This window comes from Jatropha curcas, chromosome 3, assembly GCF_041381405.1.
Source record: "Jatropha curcas cultivar XTBG-Jc1 chromosome 3, XTBG_Jcur_1.0, whole genome shotgun sequence".
NCBI classification, from domain to species: Eukaryota; Viridiplantae; Streptophyta; class Magnoliopsida; order Malpighiales; family Euphorbiaceae; genus Jatropha; species Jatropha curcas.
Window position 1 is genome coordinate 5655251 of NC_143153.1, and position 23626 is coordinate 5678876.

At 32.6% G+C, this 23626-nt stretch overlaps 1 pseudogene; it reads right to left on the reverse strand.

Annotated features, from left to right (window-relative positions):
* Positions 1–1451: 1451 nt before the first annotated feature.
* LOC149497402 (S-adenosyl-methionine 4-1-methyl-2-pyrrolidinyl-3-oxobutanic acid methyltransferase-like) overlaps positions 1452–23626 on the reverse strand; it is a 28229-nt pseudogene continuing 6054 nt past the window's right edge.

Sequence of the window (23626 nt, forward strand, 5' to 3'; positions counted from 1 at the left end):
GAATTGAACCGAGCAGTTCGGTTTAAACCGAATGAATCGACCAACTAAACTTTTTTGTGCATCAGACCGAACCGAATCGAAATGAATAGGTTCAATTTTTGGTTCTGTTCGGTCGGTAATTTTGCTCACCCCTACTTGAAATAGAACCTACAAGAGAATTTTCTCACTTTACTCCTTTGATATTTTTTATTACAGCAATGTTATTTTGCTACTACTTTACAATTAAACCTTTATGGCTTCAACTTGTGTAATATTATCCATTGACTATTCAACAATTTATTTGTATTAAAGTAAAAAATATATGAGATCTAGAAATTTGTGAAAAGTAGTTTATAAGTCTTTAAAAATTTGTGAAAAGTAGTTTATAAGTCTTTAAAAATTTGTGAAAAGTAGTTTATAAGTCTTTAAAAATTGCTGATTGGGATTTATAGGCATTTTACTGTTATTTTAAATAGAAGATTAAATATTTTTAAATTATAAATTGAAATTAATATCTCATTAACACTCTATTTTGGAAGGAGGAAATTTTTGGGAGGAAAAAAAATTTGAGTGAAAAATAACGAGGGATTACAACTTTTCCGTGTTTGGAAAGCTTATGTAAAATTAGAAAGAAATGAAAGTTATTTCTATTTTCCACCGATTACAACCGCTCCAAATTGGAGAGAAAGTTTAAGGATAATTTACTATTTATGTCAAATTATAATAACCTTCAGCAATTTAAGTCAAACTCACTTTTTCAAATTTTAATCAGCAACCAATGATCTTACTTAAAAAGAAAAATTATTTACCACAACCAACACTCTTGCTTCAGCTCCACACTTTCTGCTATTCTCATCTTCTCATCTAGGCAGGTAAATCATCTACCGTTTAAGTAAAAAAAAATTTCTATCTTCGAAATATCCTCTAGAGTCCTATGATTTTTATAACTTTACCACTCACATGAAACATCTTAGAAATCCAGTTTATAATTACTTCTTTATCTTCTTTTTCATTTAGTCTTGCTCTGAATTGTAGGTATTTGTTATTGGTCATTTAAGCTCACTTGGTTGGATAACTATTTTCTTTCCTCCGTAATTGTAGCTTTCCAAATAAACGAAAATAATTTTATTTTTCTTCCTTCTCTTTATTTTCCTTTCAATCCAAATATAGAGCAAAAAATAAAGAGGAAAAATAAATAGTAAAATTCACCTTTATTTTCATTACTCCCCCCGTTTTCTTTCCTCTCTTTTCCAAATACAGTGTAAGTGTGTATGCATATAGTTGAGGCCTTCCACTGAAATTAACTTCAATATACATATTTTGGACAAAAAGACTTAATTACGCAAATCCAAGGATGCAATTGCTTTATTATTTTTTGTTTTTGAAACCTTCTGGTCTTGTATAGGACCACGTCAGTGATAGATATGATTAACTTTAAAGTGAAGCATTGCTAAAATGTCAATATTGCTTTATTATTTCCTTACCATGGAAACGACAATAAGCATAGTAATTCCCTTTTCTAAATAGTCAGTATATTTAAAGGGCAATCTATTAAATAAATCATTAATTATCTCATCCCCAAAATAATTTGCTAGCATGGACTCTGTTATGGCCCTGATGTAGTTTGCTACGTGCTTTCTTTTCTCCCATTTATCAAACAACAAACTATTGTTACTATTTTCAATATTAGCATCTCAACTTAGCTCAATTTCTTCCAGCCTTTTAATGGTGAAGGAACCTTCCCTTTCAATCACAAGCCTTACTTCTTCTTCAGAAGGAGAATACAATGGAATATTGAAGGAGTCTAATGCTGATTCTTTAATTAATCCATACAAATAATAAAAGTAAGGAATAATGTTCAATTTGGCCCCTCAACTTGGGTTGGATATACAAAAAGCTCAATTTTCAGCTTTTTTTTCCAATTTAGTCACCAATTTGTAGCTATATTAGCGATTCACCCTTTTTTTTTCCCTGATAGAGAACATGAGCTTCACTCGGTCAACAGATTAAAAAAAATAAACATTTTTAAATTTTAAAATACCAAGATAACGCTTTAAAAGTGAAAGAAAATTTCATTTGTTATACCATCAAAGAATGTTTTTTCCACTGTTGCCGGAGTTGAAGCCGTTCTTTGGCATATTTCTGTTGAACCCGTAAGAGTTAAATGGATTAGTAACTTCACTTCCTGTCACTCTCCATAAATGTCAAAATCTGATCAAATCACATTTGAATTCTCTCTATATCTAGTAAAGCCTATAAAAAAAATGCACTTTCGTTATTATAATTGAAGAAAAGCTTATTTGATTTAGCTAGTTTTTTCCTTGAGCCTAAATACATTGTAAATTGATCTAAGATTCAGAAAACAAGTCATCTTCAAAATCAAGTTGGAGAGAGAAGAAATCAATCTTGTAATGGTACATGCAAGAAATATCAAAAACCAATTTTTCTACACTTAATTCATCTCAGTTTTGCATTTTGTTTCTATCTCTTCGTTAACTTCTCCTCTCTTCTCTCCCAAAAATGTTCAAGAAGTCAAACTAAATTCTTTGCACTATCAACAACAATAATTACAAGAACTCTCTCACATCTTTCTTTTATTTTTATTTTTCTCTATTTGGTGTATTTCCATTTTCAGCATCATACCTTATTTTATTACAACAATGTTTCCTGTTCTTTAATTTTTTTCTTCATCGACACTCTTTTTTTTCTAAATCAAATTCACAGCTTTATGCCACTCCCACCGTTGACTCTCTACTGCTTTTCTTATTGCGAAGTTGAAGTTTTCGGCGGTTGAAGAAAATGAGATAGCGATTGTGTTGTTAACTTGTAGTAATTACTGCAGATGGGTTGGGTTGGTTTCATTTTTGGTGAGGTGGAAGAACTAAATAGGGAAAAAGATAAAAGGGAAATGATTTTTTTTGACAAAACATTTATCTCACGCACTTTCATATATTTTTAAAGTACACTCGCTTTGACTTTGAGTAAATTGTTAATACTAGTATAAGTTTGTGACTAAATTGTAAAAAAAAGGGTGAAATACGAGTCTTTAGTATATACAGTCTAAGTTAAAGGGCAAATGGAACCTTCTTCCTAAAAGTAAACTTAATCAGTATGTTTTGAAGTGTAAAATAAAAAACTAGAACTAAATTTTCTTTTTCTTTACTTTTTTGGCCATTCATTAAGAACAAATAAGAAATGGCAGTCTCTTAAGTTATGGTTTTTTTCACATGCAAATCAAATAGTAAAAAAAAAAGACAAATAGTAGTCATTGATAGACGGAGGGGATTTTCTAAAATTAGGTTAAGGAAAAATTCTCATTTTACCTTCTAAATTTGGATCAAGTATTTAAATTATCTAAAAAATCAACTTTTTAGTCAATTTCTCCCTTAAATTTGGCTCACATGTCAATTTATCCATTTTTGTCGTTTAGAATTTAGAGAGGCATACACCCTATCAAACAAAGATAAAGAAAATTATTTTTTAATCAAAAAGTTAACAAAACAAAGCATAAGAATGTTGACTTTTCTATACAGTATATAAAAGTGGAAATAAGGGAAATAATGTGATTTTCGATAGCGCCCTTAATAAAATTTAGGATATCCTAAATAACCTTCATTATAGCTAATTAGAAAATCACATTTTATTATGATATATTTATAAAAATTATTTTTTAAGCCAATCATTTGTGGTCTGATTGTCTTCTCACTTGTGTAAGGAGTGAGAGGTTTCGAGTTCGAATCCTCTCGACCACAAGTGTTTTCCCAAATTAGTGAGTAGAGTATTATTTGTTGTTATATGACCCACAGTATTATTTCAGCTCATTAGACCTTCTAATGAATTAAAAAATTAATTTTTAAATAAATACATATAGATAATTAAATATTTAAAATTTATATTTTTATCTTTGCTAAATTGATTTTTTAATAAATATATATGATAATGAGACATTTGAAAATATTTATATATTTTATTTATTAAATATTTAATTCTTTTAAGATACAGATAAAAAAAAAAGAAAATATGTTCTTTTTATTAATATTTTTTTTCTTTATGTTTGTATAATTTGATTAGATGCATTTTTTTAAAAATGAATTTTCAAATAGAATATATATAATATTTTATTTAGGAGAGATAAAAAAAAAGAAAAAAAAAGTATATTATTTTTATTAATATTTTTTCTTTATGTTTGTAAAATTTGATCGGATATATTTTTAAAAAATAAATTTTCAAATAAAATTTATATAATTAAACCCGATATGATAAACAGTTGAAAATTGTAATTTAAAAAATATACATAATATTTTATTGATATGTTTATATATCTATATACATTGAAACATTTTTTGTTAATTGAGTTTTGAAAGAGTTTTATTCTTAATAATAATTTTTTATTTTATTTTTCATTACTGAATAATTTGTAGCTACTATCATTTTAATTTAGTAAGAGATTTATATCACTTTGCACTAAATAGATGGTCTATTAATGATTAAACATTTTTTAATTTTCTTGATATTTTTTTCTTTTATATTCTAAATTTGCTTGATTTAATAGAAAATAGTTTTTAAGAAACTGGAAAAAAAACTAAAACTATATAGTTTTGCTTGGGTCACTTTTTGAGGTTTCAAGAATTTCTGTGTATGTACATATATTCCTTTCTCTGATATACTAGGTAAATAATACCACTACCGTACTCAAAGTGATTTCTATTATTAATTCAAATCATCCCCTCATTTGTTTTCTTTTTACCTAGCAGTAAAAAATAATTTATTATTATTTTTCATTATAGTTGTATATAGATATTAATTTAGAGTCAAGGGCAGGGATTGGAGATTGAGTGATGGCTTGATTTTTTTTTTTTTTTTGGCACCTATTAGGATTTTAAATATGCATTTATAAATTACGAACTAAAAGATTAGGTCCAGAGATTGTGTTGAACTTTATTTTGAGACCACTTAATTATATAAAAATAAATTAAGTGCATAAGAAGTAGCATTGCAAGTAGTTTGTATGACAAATTGTAATACAAATTAACCATTTGTATTTATTTTAATCTAAACAAAATTTATGCTTTAACATTATATAAATAAAAAAAATAAATATATAACGAGCATACTCAACGTGCAATGCACGTAATACAAAAGATTAGTTATATTTAGAAGCCTCTATAGGGGTTGTTTACAAACTTGGTACCTTAAAACTTATCATCAACTCACATCTACAAACATAAGGTCTATTCAGCAAAATTAGTTATTTCTGTTTTGGTAGCTGTTAACTGTTTTAGTAGCGTTTAAACGTTATATGAGTTAACTTTTTATTAAACGTTACCTTAAACTTTAAAAGTTAATTTAAACGCTATGTTATTGAGCACTATAAAAAGTAGTTGTTAACTGTTTTAGTAGCGTTTAGACGTTATATGAATTAGTTTTTTATTAAACGCTACCTTAAACTTTAAAAGTTAATTCAAACATTATGTTACTTAGCATTATAAAAAGTAGCGTTTAACATTTTAATCAATCCAAACGCCAAAAGCTATTTAAGAGTTGTTGCCGAACACAGCCATACTAGCTAGTAACTCCTCTGTCTCTCTTTGAAAAATCAATAGTGTAATGTTGCAACAAACTCAAGGCTCAAACTTATGGGCTATTTGAATGAAAGTAAAATATAGGTGGATGTAAAACAAAGGGGGAAAATATGTTGCGCTTTTCAAATTTGTTTATTAGGTTTGGGTGAAAATATTAAGAATGATGTAAAATATTTATTTTACACCTTTCTATCCTAATTTTCACTTCATCGTAAAAAGAAAGTAAATATTGTCATGTTAGTCCTTTATTTTACTTCCACCGTATTCCCAAACATAGCATTAATGTTGCAGCAAACTCCAAAAATAAAAATCAAGGACCCGTATACGTGAAGTTGATAGAGATATACTATTAACCATGCATATGTAATAGTATAACTATGAATGATTTTCTATTGACAATTATTTCTTTGTATTTAATTGGAAATTTGCATTAAATAAATGTTATTAGCATATGAACAATAATTGTGATTAGTACATTTTGTATGTATTTAATTGGACCAAGTAGAGAATGGATGTTTAGTACTGACTGTTAAACATATTCTCTAGGACATTAGAAATAATATTTATTGTTCTTAATCTTGATTTATTTTAATATGAGCAAACATTAATTGTCTTGTGCTTTGATTCATTAAAGGGTGAGTTTCATTATTGGAATAATATTCTCAGTGAATTAGGCAAAGATATTTTGTGTTTGTGAAATATTAATTAATGATAGAATCCATGTCTCGGTTTAGAGATTGATGATGCACTTTAAGTAAACTTATAAGGTTTCATAGTGTAAACCCTGCAGGTGGATATTGAATCCAACACATGAAATAAGTTGAGCGACAATCTTAAAGTTTGTGATTTAAATAAATTGTCAGTAAGTTATTTAAATGACAGCATCTGTAATCTTAACGTGGGGAACATTATTTTATTATGTTGTGGAATTATAAAATAAATAAGGAGTTCAGTCATGAGTTTTTAGTGGAATAATTCATGATTAATTGTAATAAGAATATGTTGGTCTACATAGGTTCTTATTATAATTAGTAGCCTCATTTATTTTATTCCTGCGGTCTCTGTAGTGCCCTAATTATTTGGAAAGTTAAGGGTGTATTAAATAATAGATAAATTATTTAGTTTTAAAATAATTGATAATTATTTTAATTAAATAATTTTTTATTTAATTTATTTTATATTAAAAAATATCTTCCTATCGAAGAGAGTTTTTTTTTAATATAAAATTGCAAAACCCTAAGAATAAAGAGACGCACGTTATTCTATTCTCTGCCACTCAGAGAGTTCCAAAAGAGAGATAGTTAGGGATTACTGCAGAAGATCGTGGGTGACTCCAAGATCTCTGGAAAGAAGACCGGTGAGCGATTCTGCGCTTCAAGAGGTCAGTTTATTGATTTGTTCGATAATGTTTTTAGTTTGCCTCATATGGTTTCGAAGAGGGTTGTTTCCGCTTTATACCCGCTCCCATCAATTGGTATCAAAGCCATACGAAACTGTATGATGGTGGCTATTTTGTCATGTTTCAATCGTGTATCTATAATCTGTTTTGATTGTTTGATTGGTACATGGTTACAAGAGCTTCAAGAGTTTTTGAAGGACAGCAGCACAAAAGTGCAGTACCTGATACAACCTTTGTTTTTGAAACTGTGGTTTTTAATGGGCAGTACCTGATAAAATATATATATATATTTTATATATTAATGCCCATTAAAAACCACAGTTTCAAAAACAAAGGTTGTATCAGGTACTGCACTTTTGTGCTGCTGTCCTTCAAAAACTCTTGAAGCTCTTGTAACCATGTACCAATCAAACAATCAAAACAGATTATAGATACACGATTGAAACATGACAAAATAGCCACCATCATACAGTTTCGTATGGCTCTGATACCAATTGATGGGAGCGGGTATAAAGCGGAAACAACCCTCTTCGAAACCATATGAGGCAAACTTAAAACATTATCGAACAAATCAATAAACTGATACATGGTTACAAGAGCTTCAAGAGTTTTTGAAGGACAGCAGCACAAAAGTGCAGTACCTGATACAACCTTTGTTTTTGAAACTGTGGTTTTTAATGGGCATATATATATATATATATATATATATATATATATATATATATATATATATATATATATATATATATATATATATATTTTGGGTTTTGTTTCGATGAACAGGAGAGGGGTAAGAAAAGACGAAAAAAAAAAAAAAAAAAGATCAGTAAATGGAGGTTGAAGGGAAAAGGGGCAGCGGCGGCTAGGGCTTCTTCGTGAAGAAGAAGCTGCTGCTTGCCAAAATTCCCGCCTGGTCCCTCAATTTTTTTAAATTTTATATTTTTGACCCCTGATCTTTAAGTTTTTATTTTTTTTTTACCCTGAATCTTTTTATTTATTATATTTTAACCCCTGGACTTTAATTTTTTACATTTTGACCCAGAAAGTATCAGTTATTCCGTTTTGGCCCCCTGGAGTTATTTAAATTATAAAGTGAGCCTGATTGTTTCTGGTTTTATTAAAATTGCCTAGACTATTTCCGATTTTTGCAATTTTGGCCCAATAGTTTCTGTTTTATGCAAAATAGTCCAAACAAGTTCTGAAATTTGCGAAATGGCCCAGAATTTTTCTGCTTTTGCAAGATAAACCCAGAATGTTTTAATTTTTTTGCATAAATAGACCAGAACACTAACTTTTTAACATTTTCAACCAAAAATGTTAATTTTATTTGCAAAATTGTCTTAAAAATATATTATTTTGCAATTTTGATTATAATTAATTTATTTTAATTATATGAATTAATTTGTGAGTGGTTTTTTATTACTTTCTAGTTGTAATTATTTGCATTTCTTCCCCATCGGAAGATGTCATGTTTTAATATAATTACTAAACTAGTCTAATTTGTCTGTATTGATTTAACTCTCCATCTGAGTAAATTAATTAGTGACATGAATCAGATGTAATATTTTCTCACACATTAATGTTAATTTAAGAGGCATGTTATCTCCCATCGAGTAGTATATGCCGGTCTTATCTAATTATAATATGCAAAACATGTGATTGGTTGAATTCTCCCATCGAGGTTGCTATGCATGAATATTGTGAATGTGTATTTTTTTTTTGAATTGTGATATCAATGTTGTATATTTGCAATTTTGATTTATTCAATGTTTATTATTGATATGCTATTTTTGTTTAATGCATGATATAGAAATGGCATCATTCAGTCCCCTTGCAAACATCTTAACCCAAAACAAACTTGAGGGTCCAAACTATGTTGACTAGAAGAGGAATTTGGACATTTTGCTTACTGCTGAGGAGTATAAGTTTGTGCTTACTGAAGTTTGTCCTGAAAAACCCGGTGAGGGTGCCTCTGAGGAGGTAACCAGAGCTTACCAGAAATGGGTTAAAGCTGATGAGATGGCGCGATGTTACATTTTGGCTTCTGTGTCAAATGTTTTGCAACATCAGCATCAGAAGATGGACACAGCTTTTGACATGCTCGAAAATCTCAAGGAGATGTTTGGAGATCAAACTAGTGCAGCAAGGCAAAATGCACTGAGGGAGATTCTTACTTCCAAAATGGAGGAGGGAACTCCAGTTAGAACTCATGTCTTGAAGATGATGAGTCTTCTGAATGACATGGAGGTTCTTGGTGCTGAGGTTGACAATGCTACACAGATAGAAATGATCTTGAACACTTTGCCAGCCAGTTTTCAGCAGTTTCGTTTGAACTATAACATGAATAAGATGGATTTCACTCTGTCTAAGTTGCTGAATGAGCTGGTGGCTGCTGAGACTATCATTAAGCAAGGAGCTGCACCTGTTGTGCTTAATGTTGAGCGAGGTTCTTCTTCTGCCCAGAACAAGGGTAAGAAGAAGAAAAATGCTCACAAGGCTAAGCCTAAAACAAGTGCTGCATCTACTAGTGCAAGTGTTGCTGTGAAAAAGCCTAAGGGTAAGTGTTTTCACTGCAAGCAACCTGGGCACTGGAAGTCACAATGTCCAACATGGTTAGCCAAGAAGAAGCAAGGTATGTCTCTGTTTTATATGCTGATAGTTGAAACTTGTTTAGCGGTGTTGACTACACTCCAATGGTGTGTAGATTCTGGAGCCACTAATCATGTCTACAATTCATTGCAGGAGTTTCAGGTAACTCGTCAGCTAAATAAAGGAGATGTAAGCATTTTTCTAGGAGATGGCACAGAAGTTGCAGTTCTAGCTATAGGAAATGTTTCTTTGAATTTTGAGAATAATAGAACATTGTTTTTGAAGGATGTTTTATATGTACCTTCAATTAGAAGGAATTTAATTTCAGTTTCTAGTTTGAGCAAGAATGGATATTCGGCTTGTTTTAATGAATTTTATGATGATTATGTTGTTATTAAATTTAGAAAACAAATGATATGTTCTGGCTCAATGATTGATGATCTTTTTATTCTCAAAGTTTCACCTGAACTGCAAATTCCTAATTCTGAAGTTAATAACTTTGATGTCATTGTTCCATTGAAAAGAAAACGTCCTATTGAATTTAGTCATACCTATTTGTGGCATTTAAGGCTTGGTCATATTAATTTAGATAGGATTTCTAGGTTGGTCAAGGATGGACCATTGAGTTCATTGAAAGTGGAGGCACTATCAACCTGTGAATCTTGTTTAGAAGGTAAAATGACTAAGAGGCCTTTTCCTATAAAGGGTAATAGAACTAATGATGTACTTGAATTAATTCATTCTGATTTGTGTGGTCCAATGAGTGTCCAAGCTAGGGGTGGTTTTGAGTATTTTGTGACTTTCACAGATGATTACTCAAGATATGGATACATTTACCTGTTGTGCCGTAAGTCTGAATGCTTTGAGAAATTCAAAGAGTTCAAGGCAGAAACGAAGAAACGACATGGAAAATATATTAAGTCGTTACGGTCTGACCATGGTGGCGAATACCTCTCTAGGGAATTCATTACTTATTTATCAGAACAAGGAATTACTTCACAGTTGTCTGCACCTGGTATGCCACAATAGAATGGTGTAGCAGAAAGAAGAAATAGGACGCTTATGGAAATGGTTAGATCAATGATGAGTTATTCAGATTTGCCCATTTCGTTTTGGGGGTATGCCATAGAAACAGCAGCATATATTCTGAATTTGGTTCCATCTAAGTCAGTACCTAAAACTCCTACAGAACTGTGGACTGGGCGAAAGCCAAGTCTAAGACATGTTCGGATGTGGGGTTGTCCAGCCCATGTGCTGAAAGGGAAAGCAGACAAGTTGGAATCAAAAACAGACTTATGCTTCTTTATTGGATATCCTAGAGGAACGAAAGGTGGTTTATTTTATAGTTCTCAAGATAAAACGGTCATTGTTAGCACCAATGCACATTATCTTGAGGAAGACTATATTAAAAACCATATTCCCAAAAGTCAATTAGCCTTGTATGAATTGAGAGGAGAAAATATATCAACTAGAACCTTTCCATTAGAATAACAACCTAAACCATCAATGGTTGGAGCTGACATTCCATTGCCTAGTCGTAGTGGAAGAAATGTTAGTCGACCAATAAATCAACATCAGCCTGAATATTCAGTACCTAACATTTCACTACCACCTGAAAGTAGTGGGAGTTATGTAGAAACCGAAGTGGCAGCTGTTGATCCAAATATACAGGAGCACAATGTTGGGGCTTCTAACATTTTATTGCCTCCTGGTGATGACAGACATGTTGAAGTTCCAGAACATGATCAAGATGTAGTCCCACCAGTCATGGACTTGCCGGCTTTACAGCCACAACAAGATGAAGGTGTGATTGCAGAACCTATAGTACTTCGTCGTAGTGGGAGAATTAGACGACCACCGGTTCGATATACACTTTTGGGAGAAGCTTTTGATAGAATCCCTGAAGAAGTGAATATTGAACCTGTCTGTTACGATGAAGCACTACAAGATAAAGATGCTGATAAGTGGCTTGTAGCTATAAAATCTGAGATGGAGTCCATGTACTCTAATCAAGTCTGGGAACTTGTAGAACCACCTGAAGGGGTTAAACCCATCGGATGCAAGTGGATCTATAAGAAAAATAGGGGTATAGACGGTAAAGTGCAAACTTATAAGGCAAGGCTTGTTGCGAAAGGGTTGACTCAGAAAGAAGGGATCGATTATGAGGAAACTTTTTCGCCTGTAGCCATGCTAAAGTCTATTAGAACTCTTCTATCCATTGCAGCTCATTATGATTATGAGATTTGGCAAATGGATGTCAAGACAGCTTTCCTGAATGGAAGTCTTGATGAATGCATCTATATGAAGCAACCAGAAGGTTTCAAAAACAATGGACAAGAAAATTTGCTTTGCAAATTGAATAGGTCCATTTATGGGCTTAAACAAGCATCTAGGTCATGGAATACTTGTTTTGACCAGGCGATTAAAAGTTTTGGCTTTGATCAGTGTCATGATGAGCCTTGTGTGTATAAGAAATGGAATGGTAGTAAGGTTGTTTTTCTGGTACTATATGTGGATGATATTCTGCTTATAGGGAATTGTGTAGGTATGTTGAATTCTGTCAAAGATTGGCTATCCCAACGTTTTGATATGAAGGATTTGGGAGAGGCTGCTCATATTCTTGGGATTAAGCTTATGCGAGATCGCAAGAAAAGGATGATTGGCTTATCTCAAGCACTTTATATTGATACCATTCTTGCTCGTTTCAGCATGCAGGATTCCAATAAGGGTTTTCTTCCCTTCAGACATGGAATCACTCTATCTAAGGACCAATGTCCTAAGACACCTGAGGAGATAGAGAACATGAAGGCAGTTCCATATGCTTCTGCAGTTGGAAGCCTTATATATGCAATGTTGTGTACCAGACCTGATATCTGTTTTGCTGTTGGCATGGTTAGCAGATTTCAATCTAATCTTGGGCGAGAACACTGGACTGCAGTCAAGCATATAATCAAGTACTTGAAAAGGACTAGGGATTATATGTTAGTTTATCAATCTGACGATCTTATACCCATTGGGTATACAGATTCGGATTTTCAGACTGATAAGAACTCTCGGAAGTCAACCTCTGGTAATGTTTTTGTCTTGGGAGGTGGAGCCATAAGTTGGAGGAGTATTAAGCAAACTTGTGTTGCTGACTCCACCATGGAAGCTGAATATGTGGCAGCTTCTGAAGCTGCAAAGGAAGCTGTATGGCTTAGGAACTTCCTTATGGATCTAGGCGTAGTTTCTTCAGTGCAATTACCTATTACACTTTATTGTGATAATAGTGGGGCAGTTGCAAACTCGAAGGAGCCACGGAGCCATAAAAGGGCAAAACACATTGAGAGGAAGTATCATTTGATACGAGACATAGTTCAAAGGGGAGATGTGGTAGTGACAAAGATTGCATCGGAAAACAACCTGGCAGATCCTTTTACAAAAAGCTTACCAGCAAAGACTTTTGACAGTCATGTAGAAGGAATGAGAGTTAAAGTTATAGATGCATGGTTATGAGTCTAAGTGGGAGATTGATAGAGATATACTATTAACCATGCATATGTAATAGTATAGCTATGAATGATTTTCTATTGACAATTATTTCTTTGTATTTAATTGGAAATTTGCATTAAATAAATGTTATTAGCATATGAACAATAATTGTGATTAGTACATTTTGTATGTATTTAATTGGACCAAGTAGAGAATGGATGTTTAGTACTGACTGTTAAACATATTCTCTAGGACATTAGAAATAATGTTTATTGTTCTTAATATTGATTTATTTTAATATGAGCAAACATTGATTGTCTTGTGTTTTGATTCATTAAAGGGTGAGTTTCATTATTGGAATAATATTCTCGGTGAATTGGGCAAAGATATTTTGTGTTTGTGAAATATTAATTAATAATAGAATCCATGTCTCGGTTTAGAGATTGATGATGCACTTTAAGTAAACTTATAAGGTTTCATAGTGTAAACCCTGCAGGTGGATATTGAATCCGACACATGAAATAAGTTGAGCGACAATCTTAAAGTTATATTGTGATTTAAATAAATTGTCAGTAAGTTATTTAAATGACAGCATCTGTAATCTTAACGTGGGGAACATTATTTTATTATGTTGTGTAATTGTAAAATAAATAAGGAGTTCAGTCATGAGTTTTTAGTGGAATAATTCATGATTAATTGTAATAAGAATATGTTGGTCTACATAGGTTCTTATTATAATTAGTAGCCTGATTTATTTTATTCCTGCGGTCCCTGTAGTGCCCTAATTATTTGGAAAGTTAAGGGTGTATTAAATAATAGATAAATTATTTAGTTTTAAAATAATTGATAATTATTTTAATTAAATAATTTTTTATTTAATTTATTTTATATTAAAAAATATCTTCCTATCGAAGAGAGTTTTTTTTTTAATATAAAATTGCAAAACCCTAAGAATAAAGAGACGCATGTTATTCTATTCTCTGCCACTCAGAGAGTTCTAAAAGAGAGATAGTTAGGGATTACTACAGAAGATCGTGGGTGACTCCAAGATCTCTGGAAAGAAGACCGGTGAGTGATTCTGCGCTTCAAGAGGTCAGTTTATTGATTTGTTCGATAATGTTTTTAGTTTGCCTCATATGGTTTCGAAGAGGGTTGTTTCCGCTTTATACCCGCTCCCATCAGAAGTGACCCTAGCAAGCACTGAAATTGAGACATACCTCTTGAACCATGTCACAGAGTAACGTTCCGATTACGTGGAAAATTTCACAACCATAGTTGTAACAAGGATTCTTGTTACTCTTTCCAGGGAACGTGAGGACCATGCCAGCTCCTGCAACCATCTCTACTGCTCGTGACCTTGAAAATGCTGTAAAGTCCGTGAGGGCTTGTTTTTGCCATGCCAACGTTCAATGGAACCCACTTTAATTGACAAGCCCTTCAGGTACCTGTGGTTTGTATACCAAAAATTTAAGAATTCTTGTTTAATTAATCTTTTCTCCAGTTTACAATTCGTATTGAAATATATTTTAGAAGTAAATTATTTTTCAGAAATAAAAAAAGCTTAAAAACTCTTTCATTTAAATATAGAGTTTAATATATCTAAAAAGAATAAAAAGAAGTGATCAATGTCAAACTAAATTGTTTATTAGCTATATTAGCGATTCACCCTTTTTTTTTCCCCCGATGGAGAACATGAGCTTCACGCAGTCAACAGATTAAAAAAAAAAATTTTAATTTTAAAATACCAAGATAACGCTTTAAAAGTGAAAGAAAATTTCATTGCTGTACCATCAAAGAATGTTTGTAACTACTATCATTTAAATTTAGTAAAAGATTCATATTCCCTTGCAATAAATAGATGGTCTATTAATGATTAAACATTTTAAAATTTTTTAATATTTTTTTCTCTTATATCCTAAATTTGTTTGATTTAAAAGAAAATAGTGTTTAGGAAGCTCGAAAAAAACTAGAACTATATAGTTCTATTTGGGTCACTTTTTGGAGTTTCAAGAATTTGTATGTATGTGCATATATTTCTTTTTCAGATATACTGGGTAAATAATACTACTACCATATCTAAAGTGATTTCTATTATTAATTCAAATTATCCTTTCATTTCTTTTCTTTTTACTTAGCAGTAAAAAATAATTTATTATTATTTTTCATTATAGTTGTATATAGATATTAATTTGGAGTTAAAGGCAGTGATTGGAGATTGAGTAATGGCTTGATTTTCTTTTTGGGCATCTATTAGAATTTTAAAAATATGCATTTATATATTAGGGTCTAAAGGATTAAATACAGAGATTGGTTGAACTTTATTCTGAGACTACTTAATTATATAAAAGTAAAATTAAGTACATAAGAAGTATTATTGCAAGTAGTTTGTACGACAAAGTGTAGTACAACTTAACTATTTGTTTTTATTTTAATCTAAACAAAATTTATGCTTATATATTATCTAGATAAAAAAAAATGAATATATAACGAGCATACCCAACGTGCAATGCACATGATACAAAAGCCTAGTTATATTTAAAAGCCTCTGTAGGGGGTTGTCTACAAACTTGTCACGTTAGAACTTATCATCAGCTTACATTTACAAACATAAGGTATGTTCAGCAAAATTAGTTGTTTCTGTTTTGGTAGCTGTTAATTGTCTTAGTTGCGTTTAGACGTTATATAAGTTAACTTCTTATTAAATGTTAACTTAAACTTTAAAAGCTAATTCAAACTCTATGTTACTGAACATTATAAAAAGTAGCATTTAACATTTTGACCAGTTAAAACCCTAAAAGCTACTTGAAAAGCTGTTTCCGAACACAACTATACTAGCTAGTAGCTCCTCCGTCTCTCTTTAAAAAGTCAATAGTGTAATTGTGCAACAAACTCAAGGCTCGAACTTATGGGCTGTTTAGGTGGATGTAAAATAGATGATGAAAATATTTTGAGATTTTCAAAATTCTTTTTAGGTTTGGGTGAAAATGTTATGAAGGGCTTAAAATATTTATTTTACACCATTCTATCCTAATTTTCATTTCATCTAAAAAAAGAGGTGAATATTGTCGTGTTAGTCCCTTATTTTAATTCCCAAACATAGCATTAATGTTGCAGCAAACTCCAAAAACAAAAATCAAGTACCCGTATACGTGAAGTGACCCTAGCAATTACCGAAATTGAGACATACTTCTTGAACCATGTCACAGAGTAACGTTCCGATTAAGTGGAAATTTCACAACATAGTTGCAATAAGGATTCTTGTTACTCTTTCCAGGGAATGTGAGGACCATACCAGCTCCTGAACTATCTCTACTGCACGTGACCTTAAAAATGCTGTAAAGTCCGTTTCAGATTGGCACATATATATATGCTTCTTGCACACTTGGAGGGCTTGTTTTTGCCATGCAAATGTTGCCTTTGTTCAATGGAATCCCACTTTAATTGACAAGCCCTTCATGTGACATCCCAGGTTTGGGGCACAACACCTTAGGCGAATCCCACATCGGCTACGCACAAGGTGGAAGTCCTATACATAAAGGGTGGCAACCTTGAACTAGTGTGACGCGTTTTGGGCTGGCAGAGTGGAGGTTTCCCTGGCCCAGAAACAAAACCGTGAGGGTTCAGGCCAGGTTTGGCACCCAAAGCGGACAATATCACACTAGGGCTGGGCTGTTACAATTTGGTATCAGAGCCAAGCCTTGTCCCTCTGGCCGGTGGTGGGGCAAACCTCAGCGAGGACGCTGAGTCCCTAAGGGGGGTGTATGTGACATCCCAGGTTTGGGGCACAATTCTATCTAGGAAGTTATCTGTTTTGCAGTGAGAGTATGAGTAATTTAAGTTAAAGACATGCCATATTGGTTTGATTAGAAACAACCAGCCATTGGAGAATGATGTCGTGGTAAGTGGAGTATATATTGAGGTTCCTATTGATGATTACTGGTTATATCCTTTTAGACCATTATTCATGGAGGATATGCTTAGAGAATAATGGATAGGGAATTCAATGTAGTGGTTATTGGAGATGAAATATTATTGAGGCATTAAGGATTTGTGTACTTTCGTGAGTTGATATGAGTTCTCAATGTTATAAGTATTATGAGATGTATTTTGAAACTGATTTTTATCCATGATTGTGATAGCATGAATGACTTGTAAAAATGTTTGTTCATGTTGACTCTAGAAGAAGCATAGTTTATGTTGCTTCTGAACAAATGATTTTTCTATGAAAATTCTTCTTTTCTCTAAACACTTGGAAAAAAAAATAATAATAACAATAGTTTAAATTTTCAAGTGTGGTTTTCTAAAGTTTTGATAAATGAAAGGATTATTTTGTAAATGACAATGAAGTTACTTGTATAAATTCATGAGCTGTGAAGTATATTGGTTTATGACTTAAACATGAAAATAACATATATGTATATACAGATGTAAGATGTAGTGTAACCTTGTATGGTTGTGTATGCACAAAGCTATGTTAAGTTATGCATGATTAAGATTATAAAGGTTAAGTTGTAGTTAAATGATGTGAATGTGAAATGCATGCATAAAATGCATGAATGTGTGTACATGTGCCTATGGAAGAAGTATGTTGAGGATGAGTTGCTAGTAGTATCTAATAAGAAAACGAACTGATTCGGATTGAAGGACATTAGAATCTATTTAAGAAGAGTATTGAGTGTAGTATATGTATTTGATGAAGTTTACATGATTGTGGTTAATGGAAGCTATTATGACTAATGAGATTAGCATTTTGCTGGATAGCATACATATACAGATATTCATTGGTGTATTTACATAAAGGATCTTAATGATAAATGATTCGATGTAATTTGCTCTAAGACTGGGTGATGAGTATTTTTCATAAGAACTAATGTCATTATTTCAAGTCATTTATGAGAAGTGATTTCTATTTATGAGAACTACTTACTATTTGGTGGAGTCAAGTATATTGTGGTGTTCATCAGCTATTTTGCAAATGTATGACTATCAAGAATAATATAAAGTACTATGGTTATAAGAAAAGTATGGTGATTCTTAGGATGAAGTCAATTATTTAACTCTTGATGAGCCTAGTAGTGAAGCTGTATGAATTGTGGCACCTTGTGGGTTAATATGGTATAAGTATGAATTATATTCAACAAGATTTAGTTTTTGAGGTTATATAAATATTACACCATGATGATTAAGTGAAATGATGAATGACATTGGACATGGAGAGATAGTTGTCCAACTATTGAATTGATGTTATACCAAGAAATTAGGTAAGTAAGAATGGATCTAGTCATGTTATTGAATTATTAAGAAAAGCATCAATTACAGAGGTGAAGGAGTATGAATTAAGATGATTTAAATGAGATGATAATCATTCAGAGTTTTTGTGACAAATTAGGAATCATGGTTATTAAGATTCGATGGACATAAAGGAATGATGCATCAGAGTATATACAAGATCGGACTTACTATACTTTGAGAGTTCATGAATATGTACAAATTGTGGTTCGTGTTGACTTCACTATGTTTATATGAGAATAAATTCTAAGCCAAAATGATCAAGATTTTATAAGTGATCATTCTTTAGACAGAAAAGATTGGTTAAACGCTAATAGAAGTATTTATAAGTCATGGATGATTTATGGATTTATGTGAGCTATCTAGGATTCAAAAAAAAAAAAAAAAAAGAGAAAGGTGGAATTGCTATCACTTAGTGAATTCTATTTGGATGGAACTACCAAATCATTATGGATAAATGGTCAAGTTGAGATAATCTATATGGCACATTGCATGATTTGCATAACTTTGTGATTGTACTTTCATGTATTGACATTTGGAACTTTGGTTTCATTTTGTTTTCTTCTTGAGTGGAACTTGCAAGTATGCATGTATGACTATATATATATATGCATGACAGTGGATGAGAAGAAGTACCATGATGAAATTAAGTACCATGATGACATGAAGTTATTCACACAGTTATGAACATAAACAATATGATTTCAAGATATGTTTATGTACTCTCATCATGCTTTATGAGAATTTACTTTATGCAAATCTTTGAATAGGCTATGGCAATGAAATGCCTTGATATGTATATGAGATGATGATATGATATGTATATGATATGATATGTCTATGATATACTGATATGTTTGGTATGGGCGGTATATAGGTCTTTGGATTGAGTGCTGATATGGACTGGATATATTAGCTAATATGGATGTTCATTTGGGAGAATCATGTGGAGAACATAAGGCTAGTGAGTGCTAGCCGATTAACGAAGAATCTGAGTTGGAAACTATTATGAGAGTTGTAAGTGTTTAATGTAAGCGAATTTCGAGGACGAAATTCTTTAAGGGGGGTAGAACTGTAACGTCCCATTTTTCTATTGAATTGAGTCGTTGCTTAGAGTCGAGTCGGGCTGCTCTAAAACCCGGTTCGAGCCATTAGAGTCTAGAGTGGGCTAGAATGAAATAAGGAGAAGAAGTGGACTTACTTGAAGGAAACAAAAAGATCAAAGTATAAGGATTAGGACTTGATTTCACCAAAGTATAAAGTTGAGGTATTGAGTTGTACCATGTTGACACTTGAGGTACCATTTGGTAATTTTCACATAAAAATCAATGACATTCTAGAGACTACCCGTGGATTCCATTTCATTTTCATTTCTTCATCCTTATCTTCATCTTCTTCCTCTACTTTCCTCTTACACTTTCCTTTCTCCATCACGTTTAATGGTGGTGAAGATTTTAATGGGAGTTAAGCATTAATTTAACTTCTATTCTATCCAAGTAAGTAAACCTTCTTGAATTTCATAATTGACTCATTTGGTGATATTGTTAGATAATTTATAAGAACTCTATTGTATCGGAGAGGTGAGCCAAAGGTAGAAGGAAGCTAAAAGAAGAGCTTAAGCTTATTAGCGTAAAGGTGTGCTATCTCTTTTAGTTTAATCAATTTCCTTGCATGAGAATTGTGTGGTGTGTTGCTAATGAGACAATATTTCTTCATGTTGAGTGGGAGGTCTGTTAATGGTGAGAAACAGGGGAGAACAGGGGAGGTATTGAATAAATGAAGTAAATAATGAGTTTATGCTGAAACAGGGCTTGCTGGAAATTTTACCAGTATCTTCATCTTGATTTTGACCCCATTTAATGATGGAATTAGGAAGTGTCATAGAAGAGTTCCTCTATGTGTTAGCTTTACATGGGTTTTTGAATCATCCAAATCGGAGTTATATATTGAGAGATATGGTCAAAAGAGTACAGACTGTGCAGGCTGGAAAACGCGCGCGCGCGAATTGCATGAAGAGCTCGCGATCGCGACTTTCATTTGCGCGCTCGCGACTTTCACCTGAAACTCTCTGACTCTCATTTGGTGCTTTACGCGCTCGCGATTTTGCACTACGCGCTCGCGACTTAGCCCTTGGCCTGTAAGCGCTCGCAACGTTCCTCGCGCGCTCGCGAATTTGGCCTGGAAACTCACTGTCTCTCATTTTGCACTCTACGCGCTCGCAACTTTCAAGTACGCGCTCGCGACTTGTGCCCGATAACACACAGACTCACATTTTTTGCATCTCGCGCTCGCGACTTTCAAGTGCGCGCTCCCGACTTGTGTTTTCATGCACTTCTGGACTTCTTTTTCTATGCAATTGGATTCCTTTGCTCACTTTGTATGCCTCCAATCATTTGACAACAAAAATACAACATTAAATCATGTATCAAAACAACATGCAAGCATGCAAATGATGTGAAATGAGGTAAACACAACTTGTAATTGTATTCCATGCAATTGTGAAATGAAGTGAAATGGTGTATGAAGTTATGAATTCTATGTAATTGTATTCCTTTCTCAACTTGTATGTCTTCAATCATTTTAAAGCAAAAAGACAACATGAACACATGTATAAACACAAAATGCAAGCATGCAAATGGTGTGAAACTAACATGACACAAGTTGCCCGCTTGGCGAGGCTATCAGCATACAGGTAAGCAGTAAATTTTATGAAATGATGAAGCAGTTAATTTTATGACACAAGCAAGTGAAAATAACATGACACAAGCATGCAAATTATGACACAGTTACTATGCATTTGTTTTATCTATTGACATACCAACATTATGCTCCATTGAGGTTAGGTAGAAACCATGTAGATAAGGCTATGTCGCGACATAGAATAGCAGATCTGCGCCCCATACAGTTTGGTACTCCGGCTACAGGCCGTTGAGTGGATATGATTATACAGGCCATAGCAGCCAAGCATACAGTTTCATCCAGTTTCATATAGTTTCTCTTATCACTTCGGTTTCACTATAACCTTATGGAGCTATACAGTTATATCGACTATAAATTGCATAATCATACAGTATACTAAACAGCAAGAAAGATCATTAAGGGAAAATGAAAGTATCATGATATGTGTGCTTACATTCCATATGTGAGTAAATGTTTATTTCTACATATGTATGTGCTTATATGTTTCTTCATTCATTGTGATATTCACTGAGTTTAATCAAAGTTGCAAAGTTCATACAACATAAAGAACAGCAGGTAAGATTATGATAGTATCATGTTAGATATATGCATTAGAAGTAAGACATACAACATAATGAATAGCAAGTAAGACAATGAAAATATACTGTTATGTATTCTTACATGTTTATTGATTTCATTCATACAACATAATGAACAGCAGGTAAGATCATGATAGTATCATGATAGGTGTGATTAAAAGTTCATGTAAAGGAGTTATGAGATAATTTGAACTAAATTATTTATGTTGTGCATTAGAAGTATATTCTTCACTATAAAGATACATTTATGTTGAAATTTAATGATTCTAAGATTATCAATGATTTTATGAAATGTGTAGTTTAAGTTAGTTGTCATCACATTTTGTTAAGTATGTGGATTATGAGCACTACTGAGTTTTATACTTAGCGCGTCGATTTTTATCACGCGTAGGTTGAAGATCGTGATTGCTACTTGAAGACTTGAAGAGTACTATCAAAGCAGAAGTGATTAACTTGGTCATAGTAGATTGAGAGTTGTATAATTAAGAATTATGGCATGTATTAAGATTTATGGCATATATAATTATTACATTTGTTAAAGCTTATGTGATTGTAAATATAATTGAAGCATGTAATTATTGTGGTGTAAGTATTTGGAGGAAATGATTGAAATAGTTTACTATAGTTGGTATGATTAGGTCATGAAAAACTTGGTACAGATTCTGATTGAAATTAATTGCTAGATATTAAATGCTATTGAGGATTTATACAATTATGAAAAGATATATAAAGTGTTATTGTGTTATGATGATTCTTTGGAGACGTTGGAAGTTTAGAGTGTAATTGGGAGTAGTTTATATTCATATTTTTTTTATACAGTATGATATCCGCATGACAGAACATAAGTTCAACCAGATTGTAGCGTCTCGGCTCGGTTCATTCGGGTTAACAGGTGGACGGTTTGGGGCACAACACCTTAGGCGAATCCCACATCGACTACGCATAAGGTGGAAGTCCTATACATAAAGGGTGGCAACCTTAAACTAGTGTGACGCGTTTTGGGCTGGCAAAGTGGAGGTTTCCCTGGCCCAGAAACAAAACCGTGAGGGTTCAGGCCAGGTTTGGCACCCAAAGCGGACAATATCACACTAGGACTGGGCTGTTACACTTCAGGTGCCTGTGGTTTGTATACCAAAAATTTAAGAATTCTTCTTTAATTAATCTTTTCTTCAGTTTACAATTCGTATTGAAATATCTTTTAGAATTAAATTATTTTTCAGAAATAAAGGAGCTTAAAAACTCTTTCACTTAAATATTGAGTTTAATATATCTAACAAGAATAAAAAGAAGTGATCAATGCCAAAGTAAACTGGCCGGACCGACCTGAGAACACCAATGAAGGCTGTAAGAAGAGTGAACAAAGTGCAAAGAATGTGGTGGAAATAGCCTTCCATAGAAACTGCCTGCCATTATTGCTATAAAACAATGCCCAAACTTGCGTCCTTTCTCTTTCTTCAGTTTCTATTCAAAAATGGTGTTATAATCATCCCCTGGAAGATCGTTTAAGAAAATCTGCAAAATGGGTGGGTTTTTATTCAATTGACTACAAGTAAAGTCTATTGTTTCTATAACTTCCCAAAGTGGCAATAGTGGATTTGGTCCTAAAGAGCATCCCATTTCTGCCATTGTTATACACTTTGGCAAGCTTTTTCTGTTAAATAATCTTTAATATAGCCTAGATCTATTGTTCATGGGATTTGTTTGACAAGAATATACAATAATCGGAAGCGTACCTTGATCCATAACGGCAGATCTATGTTATGGGTTACCTCGTTGGGGCAATTCGATTCTCACCGTAACAGCAGATCTACATTTCTTCACTCTGGCCTTTTGTCTGCAAGTGCTTTCTTAATGGTCAGAGAATAATCAACAGCTGCGGGAGTTTCTTTTATGAGCTCTCTCGAACAAACTATCTCCGTATGTGTTTGAGGAAGCCGTCACACTCTCTTGTTTCTGTGTTAACCCTAATCTGTTGATTCCTTTATCTTTTATAAGGCAGAGGAAGGGTATTAAAACCCTAACTGGCTCTTATCCATTAA